Source organism: Calypte anna, chromosome 13, assembly GCF_003957555.1.
Source record: "Calypte anna isolate BGI_N300 chromosome 13, bCalAnn1_v1.p, whole genome shotgun sequence".
In the NCBI taxonomy this organism is placed as follows: Eukaryota; Metazoa; Chordata; class Aves; order Apodiformes; family Trochilidae; genus Calypte; species Calypte anna.
In genome coordinates, this window is record NC_044259.1 from 1,530,886 (window position 1) to 1,542,396 (window position 11,511).

Sequence of the window (11,511 nt, forward strand, 5' to 3'; positions counted from 1 at the left end):
GATGGAGGAGGGGGCGCCGGGGCTCCGCGCAACCGCTTCGCCATTGGCTCCGAACGCCGCGCAGCTCCTCCAATCGCCACGCTCCTTCCTCAGGACAGCAACACCGGCGCCAATCGCAACCCGACGGTCGTTGCCGCGCGGCGCAAACCGACGGCGCTTCCCCGAGCGGCGGCGGGTCCACACCCCCCACACCCCCCACGCCGAGCGGGACCGGGAGCGGCCCCGGGGAGCCGGGCGAGCCCCTGCCCCCGGGCTCTCACCTGGCCTGGGTCCCGCAGAGTACCGGTAGCAGAGAGGAAAGCCCTGGTTTCCCTCGGGAGGGTGGCGGGGGGAGGGCAAGGCCGCAGGAAAGTGAAGTCGCTGCGGTCCGAGCCGGGGGAGAAGCAGGTGCTGTAGCACTGGGACTGGGAGTCGGTGGGTCGCAGGGTGACCTCCATGTACTTAAGGGTGCCGTCGGAGCTGAGCTGGAGCTTGGGGCTGGAGTGCTTGAAGAAGTCCCGGGAGGGTGACTCGCTGAGCCAGCAGCAGCAGTAGGGCGAGGCGGTGGCACGGCCTCTGCGACGGAGGCACCGGGCAGCCAGGAGGGTGACAGTGGCAAGTGCCACAGTGCTAACAGCTGCCAGGGCGATGATCAGGTAGAGGGTCAGGTCTGGCTTCTCCTTGGCACTGGCCAGAAAATCCCGAGGCTTGTAGCTCTCCTCCAGGGTTGCCTCCTCCAGGGCCACGGTGATGGTGACAGTGGTGGAGAGTGGGGGGTCACCATTGTCCATCACCTGGACAACGAGCTGCTGTGCTGCCATGTCGGTGTCCTGGAAGGCACGTGCTGTCCTCACCTCCCCAGTGTACAGTGACACACGGAACAAGGAGGGGTCGGTGGACTGTGGCAGCAGTCGATACGAGAGCCAGGCATTGTGCCCAGCATCCGCATCCACTGCTGTCACCTTGGTGACCAAATAGCCCGGTGGGGCTGACAGTGGGACCCTCTGGGGTTCTGGGACATCGCTGTCACTAGCAGGGTGCAGGATGGTGGGGGAGTGATCATTCTGATCCAGCACAAAGATGTAGACAGTAACGTTGGCACGGAGTGGGGGGGACCCCGAGTCCCGCACGGCCACAGAGACTGGCAAAACCTGCAGCAGCTCAAAGTCAAAGGTGCGCTGAGCATAGAGGTTACCATTTTCAGGGTTGATGTGGACGTAAGAAGAGGTGGGGGCACCCTCCACTTGGCCCCTCTCTATGGAGTAAACAAGTCTGGAATTATCCCCATCGTCAGGGTCTGAGGCAGAGACAGTGCAGAGCAGGGAGCCAGGTGGGTTGTTCTCTGGCAGGAAGGCATCGTAGGAGGGCTGTGAGAAACGTGGAGGGTTGTCATTCACATCAGATATGTTGAGGAGCAGTGTGAGCGTTGTGGTAAGGGCAGGGGATCCACCATCCTGGGCGATCAGCTCCACTACATACCGTGGGGCGGACTCCCGGTCCAGGTTCTCCTGGGTGACCAGGGAGAAGTGGTTCTGAAGGGACTTAATGGTGAAAGGCACGTTGGGGGTGATCTCCAAGCTCACATCCCCATTGGCTCCTGAGTCTCGGTCCCGTACGTTGAGGAGCCCCACAGCGGTCCCTCGTGGGGTGTCTTCTGGCACCGGGTTCAGCAGGGAGGTGAGCAGCACCTCGGGGGGATTATCATTGGCATCCTCCACTTCCACCCGTAGCACACAGTGGCCCTCCATCTCTGGGACCCCACCATCACGGGCTCGCACATAGATCTCATAGAAAGGTGATTCCTCAAAATCCAGGGCCCCACTCACCCGGACCTCACCGCTGTGGGGATCCAGGGTAAAGAGCCTTCGGACCGAGTCGGAGGTGTGAACCCCAAAGGAGTACTGCAGCTCCCCATTGGGACCCTCATCAGGGTCAGATGCATTGAGCCGGAGGAGCAGGGCCCCCAGGGGTGCATTTTCCAGGACCTGCACCTTATATGTGGCACGGTCAAAGGTGGGTGCATTGTCATTGACATCCAGGACCAGGACCGTGATCTGCACCGTGCCCGAGCGGGGTGGATTTCCCCCATCCATGGCCGTCAGCACCAGCTGCAGTTCTGGCTGCTCTTCCCTGTCCAGGGTGCGCTCCAGCACCAGCTCCGGGAAGAGTTTGCCATCCTGCTGCTGCTTGACGTCCAGGGAGAAGTGGGAGTTGGGGCTCAGCCGGTAGAAGCCCACAGCATTGGTGCCCACATCGGGGTCCTGCGCGCTCTCCAGGGGGAAGCGCGCAGCCACCGTGGCAGACTCGGCGACGCGCAGCGTGCGGTGAGGGGTGGGGAAACTCGGGGAGTTGTCGTTCAGGTCCAGGATCTCCACTTCCAGACGGAAGAGCTGCAGGGGGTTCTCCGTCACCACCTGCACCGAGAGCACGCAGCTGGCAGCCGCTCCGCACAGACGCTCCCGGTCCAGCTGCTGGCTCACCACCAGCTCACCACTGTCCAGGCGCACGGAAAAGTGGCTCAAGCTCTCCTCCGAGCCCAGGCGCAGCCTGCGACCCGGCAACTCCTCCACCTTCAAGCCCAGGTCCCGGGCCACGTTACCCACCACTGTTCCCACCTCCGATTCCTCAACTACCGAGTAGCGGATCTGCCCGGAGACCCAGCCCCAGCCGCAGAGCGAAAACAAACTCAGTACTTGCCATTTCCAAGTGGATCGCTGGAGGCTGACACTCTCCATGTCCGTGCGCGTCCGGCCCGGGACGCAGCAGGCACTGGGGTGCTGTAAAAAAATCCCTGGATCTCTCTTCCACGGCTTGGAAAACAGCTCCGGGGGCTCCGGCAGGCAGCAGCTCCGACTGTCAGCCTCCGAGCAGAGGGGGTGGGCTGGGGGAGGGGAACTGAATCACAGTCCCAGCGCGGAGGTGGAAGGGGGAAAAAAAAAGATTTCCCCCCCCCTCCCTCCCTTTCCCGCTGTAGATCAACGCCCAATTGGCCGAAAGCTCCGTCCCCTCCCGGGCAGCCGGGGGTCCCCGGCAGGGTGGGAAGCAGGGGCCTGAGCCGGCATCAGCAGGGCTGCCACCCCCGGCCTCCCCTCCGCCAGCCTGAATCACTTGCTCCGACAGCTCGCTTCCCCGTTCGCAGGGCAACTGCACGTCCTGGCAGCCTGGAAGCTAGGTACAAACCCTCCCTGTGCGCTCCCCTCCTCCCACAATGGTGGCTTCACATCGCCCCCACAGACAAAGGGCAGCTGTCATGAGCGCGGCCCAAAGGACTTTTCATGCCCGATGAAAAGGTGCTTGTTAGAGCCCCGAGGTGCCAGGGGCTCTTCTCCCACCCCTTTTCTCACCCTCCAGCTAATGCATTGCCTGCTGCTTGGACCCCAGGATTGCCACTCGCTGCCACTGGTATCACCAGCAGCCCGAAGACCTCACACCACGACAGGGATGCCCACCCCTGCCAGCCCCCCGTGGGTGTTGGAGGCAGAAGGTGGGAACACAGACACATGTGAGCCGTTCAAGGCTGCAACCCAGCTTGTCCCCACTCACACCAGGCTGGATGCCTCTTCCCGACCCTGTGACTTGTCAGGAAGGGGTCAACCCTCACAGTACCCGAGGTGCTGCAAACACACAGAGCCAGCCTGCAAGCCCACTAGACCACCAGAAGCTCACAATATCAGACTGGAAGGAGGCCCCAACCTTCCTCCTGGCAGACACATGCTGAAATACTGCAGCAGACACAGGTTTGCATTCGAGCGATCTCCCAGAGGGCAAAACAAAGGGTCTCAGCCTCCCCAGAACAGTCATTTCCCCCTCCCCCTGTCCCAGGGGAAGGTGGCAGGCTTCAGGGTGTTAGCTCGGTTCACATCCCTGCAGAAGCCTAGAGCAGTCATGCCCTGCAGTCCTATCATTGGAGCACTTAAGGCCACCCTGACCTCCTTTGGGTGCACTCAGACCCTGCGGGTCCGCAGTGATGTGACAGGTAGGGGACCCAGCTCTTGCCGGAGGCCCTGCCTGTCCCCACCACCCCGGGAACCAAGGGGACCTGGGGGAAACAGGGCAGAAAGGCTGGAGACATCGGTGGCTGGCAAGCAGGACCGTGTCCCTGTCACAGTCCACCCTGGGCGAGGACAGAACCGGTGTCGGTGCTGTCACCAGGAGCTTCCCTCCCCTCTGCAGCCCCTTCTGCCCGTTCCAAGAGCCACGGGGTGGGACTATCCACGGGAGAGACAGAGCAAGGAGCCTCACGATTGGTAGAAAACACCTCCGGCTCCCACCTACTGCCTGCTTCAGGAGAGGGGAGGGGGAATTCTTAAAGTGCCAAGACAGAAAAATCACGGACAAGCAGATTCTGCAGCGCACACAGACCGGTACCTGTTCGGATGTGCTCGTTCCCTAAGGGCTTCCGACGGTGCCACCAGCAGGAAGCTGTCACAGTAACCTTGACTCTGAGATGTGCCTTGTCCCCATCCCAGGCAGGGCCCTGGACAGCACAGCCAGGTGACAGACATGGCCACCAGCAACATGGGGTGCTGCAACCCTGGGAATGGGTTTGGTTCTCCTGAAGTGCTTCAGCAGGAGCCCCCCTGTGAAGCCCTTTGGTCTAGGAGAATCCATGCAGTGTCCTGAAGGGGCTTGGTCACCAAGGGGATGGAGTAAGGGATGGGCTTCATATGGGGGATTCTGCTGTTGCTTAGGCCTGCCAAAGCCTGGGATGGGGATGGTGGCAAGGTAGGAAGGACATGGGGTGTCTAGGATAGAGAAGAACATGTCCCCTTCCTGGAGGCCTGGAGCTCACCCTGTGGAAAGGCTCCAACCCAGAGGACCCAGGGAGCTGAGACAACACTGGAGAACCTGCAGGGCAGGTTCCCTCATGGCAGGACATGTCACCTGCCACAGATGGGACCAGCACCATCCTCTCTGCCTTAGTTTTGGGGTCCGGCTGCTGGCATACAGAACAAAGAGGTGTGAGGCCTTTGCAGGCTTGACACAGTCCGTGACATTGGATTGGTTCTGCTGCCACCACAAAGACTGAAAATCCAGGAGCCAGTGCCAGCCCAGCTGGCTCCTCACTACCAGTGCCTTTCTGATATAGAACTAGGGACTACGAGAGAGCCATAGCTAGGATTTGGGCTTTCTGCCCATTATCACCTCTTTCCATCCCCACTCTTAAAACATTTACTGTCCCCACCCTCAGAGGCATCTTGCCAGGACTCTTTGGTAGAGGGGACATCCCTGTCCCCAGCTGTAGCATGACTCAGAGCCACAAAAGGAACACTTGCTCCTGCAGCTGCTGTGCAGCCATTTCCAGCTGCCACAAATCAGAAATGCTGAGTCTTAGGAAAAAAAAAAAAAAAAAGACAAAATAAATCTGGGAGGTTCCTTCCTCCGCCTGTGATTTGGCCACAGTGAGCAGGCGGCACACGCAGCCCCACACCCAAGCACAGCTTCCGCTGCACCTCACTTCCCTCTGCTCCAAGGAACGATCACTGCTCCTCACAGCCTCCCGGGAAGGGACACACACTACCGGCACCAACCTCCTTGGAAACCCTTCAAATCCCCCCCCTTCTCCAGCTTCTGCTGGATCCACCACCCAGCCTCACCTCTGAGGATCAAAGAGTTCCTGTAATTGAAAGCTCTCAAATTAAGCTGCACAGTTCCCTCCGGGGAAGAAACACTGAAGCTGCCTGCGATGTGTGAACACCTTCCTGGCTGCAATCAGGACACCAAACACCACCCAGAGCCAGCACACTACAAATTGTCCAAGGTTTGTGATAAGATGGTTAAAACACCACCTGCTCGGAGGATTCACCACCCTGCTCAGAGCCACAGCCCAGCACAGCGGAGCCCTGGAAGCAATTTGGGATAGTCTGCAATTCCACCCCCATCACCCTGAAGAGATCATCACAGAACTGCCATGGAAACAGCACCAGGACCATCAGGAGTCAAACATGACGCAGGACACGGGTGGGAGGGACTTCTCCATCTGCCAAACAGAGGAACCTTCATCTTTGCCTGTTACACTGTGGGAAGTGAAGACCTGCCACGGGCAGCTGGTGGATCCCAGCCCCATTTGCACCACCACCTCCACAATCCATACCAGGGCACGACGCAGAGAGGTTACTTTCCCCCTGCAGTGCCTGAGCCCACAAGCAGTCCCCTCGGGTATCGTCTTGCAAAGGAAAGGAAATACCATTAGCAGCAACATTTCTGCCAAGGATTTGGAAGTGGCTGCAAGCTAACCTCAACATCCACCAGTTATCCAGTGGGTGTACCCAAAACTGCAACCAGAAAGACGGATGTTTGCCAGCCTGAGCAAGCTGACTCACTTGAGTCACATTTGCTCACCACTGTGCAAATGGTACCAGCACTCAGGATGCCTCGTTTGACTCCAAAGAAACCTTTTCAGCTATAGATACCACTCTTTAGAAACGCGGCAGACCAGAACATCCCCCCCGACCCATTACCATATGGCTATGAACCACAGCTCTGCCCGGCACTGGGAAATGCCACAGAAGCAGCTACATTACCTCTGCAGGTGCAGGGAGCCTGTTTGCAGTGCCCACTATCTGGTGGTACAGCCCTGGCTCACCATTCCTCATGGTGCTCTGGCGGCTTCCCAGAGGGCTGGAGGTGAAGGGCTTTTTAGTCAGGTCACTCTGGCGAGAGTCTGTGGTAAGATAGACCTGTTGGTACAAGCTGGGTGCCATGTAGCCACCCCGCACGGCATCAATGTGGTGGAAGGGCCCTGGTGTCCTGTACAGAGTGCTCCTGGAGTTGTTGAACATCTCCTTCGACTGCCTCCACTTGTAGCACTTGAAGATGCCCACTGACAGCATGGAGATGAAGAAGGCTGCTGACACCAGAATCACAGCCAGGATGAGATAGAAGGTCACGTGCTTCCTGGGATCACTGGTGGGTGTCATGTCAGTGAGGTCAGTGAGCACCTCCTTGATCATCTCAGCCACAGAGATGGAGACAGTGGCACTGGCAGACAGCACAGGTTCCCCATGGTCTTTCAGCAGGATGACCAGTGTGTGCTGGGGAGCATCGTCCTCCCGAAGCTGACGGGCAGTGAAGATCTCCCCACTGTGCAGCCCAACTGCAAAGAGGCTGGGGTCAGTGGCCTGCAGCAGGGTGTAGGAGATCCAAGCATTGTACCCTGCATCCGCATCCACCGCCACCACCTTGGTGACCATGTGGCCGGCAGGAGTGCCTGGTGCCACTACGTCAGAGTAGGTGGCGGTGGTGTTGGGCTGAGGGTACAGCACCACTGGGGCGTTGTCATTGAGGTCAGTGACAAACACACTGACTGACACATTAGTGGCCAGAGGTGGAGAGCCACTATCCTGGACCTGCACCATCATGCTAAACTCCACCTGGTCCTCATGGTCCAGGGAAGTGAGCAGATAGAGGGTGCCATTCTCCTGGTTGATGGAGAAAAGGTGGCCTACAGTAGGGTCACCCTGGAAGAGAGTATAGAAGAGGTGGGCGTTGCGCCCAAGGTCCGGGTCTGTGGCGCTCACGTTAAGGATGGGGATGCCAGGCACGTTGTTCTCCAGAACATACACATCATAGGAGTCCTGGGAAGACTTGGGTGCATTGTCATTGACATCTGACACCTGCACCAGGATCTGTTTTACTGCAGACAAGGGTGGTGAGCCCGAGTCCCTGGCTGTGATAGTGATGTTATACTCAGATTCCTTTTCCCGGTCCAGAGCTGCTTTTGTTTTCAACGTGTAGTAATTTTTGAGGGAGGAGCTGAGCATGAAGGGGATCCCAGGGGAAATGAAGCAGTTGACCAAACCATTGTCGTGGGAGTCCAAATCTGTTACACTCAGCAGAGCTACAACTGTCCCTGGGGCTGCATCTTCAGGCACGGGGCTGTACACCGAAGTCACTGTCACCTCTGGAGCATTGTCATTCACATCCACAACTTCCACCAGCACTTTGCAATGGGCCACGCCAGGAACTGCACCCTTGTCTTTAGCCTGTAAGTAAATCTCATACAACTTCGTTTCCTCATAGTCCAGCTGCCCCTTGACCCTCAGCTCCCCCGTGGCTGAGTCCAGACCAAAGAGCTCTCGTACCTTGGTGGGTGTGTGGCTGCTGAAGGAATAGATGATGTCTCCATTGGGCCCATCATCCAGATCATAGGCACTGATCTTGGCGACCAGGGTACCGCTGGGCGTGTTCTCCCTCACACTTGCCTTGTAGGTTGATTGATTGAAGACCGGGGCGTTATCATTGGCATCCAGGACATCAATGTGGATCTGCACGTGGGCTGATCGGGGCGGGCTGCCCCCATCCAGCGCAGTCAAGACCAAGCGAACCTCCCGTTGCTCCTCCCTGTCCAGCTCCTTCTCTAGAACCAGTTCTGCATACTTGCTGCCATCCACCCTCGTCTGCACGTCGAGCACAAAGTGCGGGTTGGCGCTTAGCTGGTAGGTCTGCAAAGAGTTAATTCCCACATCGGGGTCTTGCGCGCTCTCTAGCGGGAAGCGCGCTCCGGCCGCCACCGACTCGCTGATTTCCAACTTCGCCTGGCTGCTGGGAAAAACCGGGTCGTTGTCATTGATGTCCTGGATCTCCACGGTGCCGCTGTACAGCTCCAGCGGGTTTTCCACCACGATCTCAAAGCTGAGGGAGCAGGGGGAGACCGCGCCGCAGAGCTCCTCCCGGTCTATCCGCTCGCTCACCAGCAGCGCGCCGCTCGTCAGATCCACCCCGAAGTACTTCTTGTTGCCGCCCGACACCACTTGCAACCGGCGCCCCGGCAGCCGCCCGAGGTCCAGAGCCAGGTCGGCTACCACGTTCCCCACCACCGAGCCTCTCCGCGCCTCCTCGGGAATCGCATAGCGAATCGCGGCGGAAACCCAGGCGGAAAAGCTGAACAAAAGCAAGAGGCTCAGTACCTGCCCCGTCGTCACCCCGCTGCTCCTTACAGCAACGCCGTTCATCGCACAGGACGGCCGCGCTCCCCTCCTCGTCCCCCCCCGTCTAGAAATGCTCAGCTCGCCCCGTCATGCCGCTGCCCAAGCCGGGAAGGGGCGGCCGGCGGGGAGAGGGGCATCGCTCTGCGGGCTCCGCCGTGACTCTCTCCCCGGCTCTCTCTGAGCCCGTCTGTTCTTCATCCCGGCTCCGAGCTGGGCCGGGCCGCCAGATCCCCCCCGCTCCATCATTGGCCGACAGCGGCACACAGAGTCCCGGCCAATAACTGCACGGAGCGTGGGGCTACCGGAACCCCGCGGGGCTGCCAGAGCCCCGCCGAGCAGCACTGGGAGGAAGCGCGGCGGCACCAACCCCAAAACAACGGGGTTCAAACCCTGAAGGGAGAGCACAGCCCCGCCAGAAACCCAGTGACAGGGACAGGCGGGCTGGGAGAGTGCTGGCAAAGGCAGCGTGGATCGGGCACGCGTGTGCTAGCAGGAAGGTGTAAGAGTTGGTGCAGAGGATGAAGCCAAAAAGGGCGAGATAGAAACAGGGTGGGGGTGACCCCGGGAAAAAACAATTGGAAAGAGGCAGAGGGAGCAACGAGGGGAGTTGGAGAGGGCGGAGGGGTTGGTTTGGGGGAGTGCCGGCCGGGGCAGGCAGGGCGCTGGGGGGGAATCAGCCTCGGTACAAAGCCCCAGCGCCGAGTGTCATATCGGGATGGCTCGGGACCCTCGGGATGCCGGTCCTCTCCCCCAAGTAGGATGTGAACCCCTTCCTGACATCGCAACGTCTTGCCTCTCTGTACCACCAAAGAAGCGTCGCCGGAAAAACAAAAACAAAAAAAAACCAAAACCACGCTAATTTTTGTGCTGCCGACTTACCAGCAGCTCCTACGACCTCAGCACACACCGCCCCAAGGGGCAACTCCTGCCGAAAGGGCTCCCCGGAGCATCACCCCTCTTGCTTCCCACCGCCACCCCTGTCCTAGCAGGCATCTTTCCCGACACAGCATAGAAACCTCGGCTTAATGCGCCCTCTTGCTCTCGCCACTTCCAAGCTTGCTCTCCGCTCTCTCTTTCCACCAGGGAAATGAGGGGCTGTGATGTGCTGGTTCATCCAGGAGGGGAGCAGTTCCCGTTCCCCTGCGGCACCTGGGCGAGAAGCAGCCAGACCTCGGGCTCCCTGCCTGCCTTTGGGGTTGTTGCTGTCAACAACAACTCGCCATTCGTCGGGTTTTTCAGATGTTTCGAAAGCCGATACGGCTAAAACTACCTCAATTTTGGCGTTCGCTGTCAGTCACCTGCTCAGCTCTCACGGTACAATGCGAAGAGGCCAAAGGAGCTTGAGAAGGGAGAGCCAAACCCTGTCAAGATTGTTCCGATCAGCTGCCGTGAGCACACGGGATGTACCCAGAAGGACACTGCGTGGAAAGCCCACGGTACCGAACGGATCAGCACAATCTTTTTTTTCTCTGCATGCTCAGTTATTTCCTTTCCTATCGGAAACTCGTTGCTGAAGGGTAGGTATCAGGGCTGCTTCTTATCAGCAATCCAGAGAACGTTATAAAAGTATGAGCTTCATCCCAATAAAATCTTATCACTTTAAATAAAATTAAATTCTGGGGCAATTCAATGACTGAGCAGAAAACCGGCATGCTTTACCCACTGCAGCTGCATCGTGCACGTAAGTACAAACAAATAATGATTCTCTATCCATTTTGGGTCTCTTCCATAACCGACCAGGTCTGCAGGCTCACAGTGCTGAGAGATTTCTTTTCCCATAGGCTCTTATGCAACCAAATCCCAATTACCTTTCTCTCTTACATATAATCTAAAAAGAAGAAAATCCACAGCTCTCTTCGAGGTAAATCTCCAAACAGCCTTCAGCCACTTCTTTTCTCTGAAATAAGCTCTGAATCTTTTTTTTTTTTCCCCAGCCACTCCCCCTTTCATGTCTTTCCTAAACTCAAACATGCACAGCACAAGTCTTAATGAGTTTTTCTTCCTTTGGGTGCACACACGACCCGTATTCAGAATATCCTTTTGACATCATCCCGGCAGCACTAGAACAGCCAAGCAGCAGAGAACTGAGAAGAGCAAAGAGATGCCAGGAAAGGCATGGAAGTCTGAATACTTTCCATTTCCTACATTTCGAGTGATCTGGGGACATAACACCTCCTTCACTTTGCCAGGCATCCCTAATACTGAAGGCAACACCTCGGAGCTCCTAAAGGCACCATTTGGAGGGGGAGGAATGGAAATGTGCCACAGCTAATGGGAAAGGAGCCTTTCCTCTGCCAAAGCCTCTCACTTTGCCACCATTCCCAGCGGTGCCGGGGGTACCAGAGGACCCAAAACATTTTGTCTTCGGGTCCGGGCTCGTAGCTACAGTAGTTCTCCCTATGCAGGGGAAATGTTAAGCCACAGGTGTACACAACAGCTTCCTTTTGAGAGGTTCAGAGTGAAAAGAACCGAACAGGAAGGGAAAGAAGTGGACTACAGAGTCACTGCCCTCCCCGAATACACAGCCCGGGATAGATCCCATACTGATACCACAGGAAAGTGCTTAAATCTGGCAGAGGCAATAAATGAAGAAATCACTATG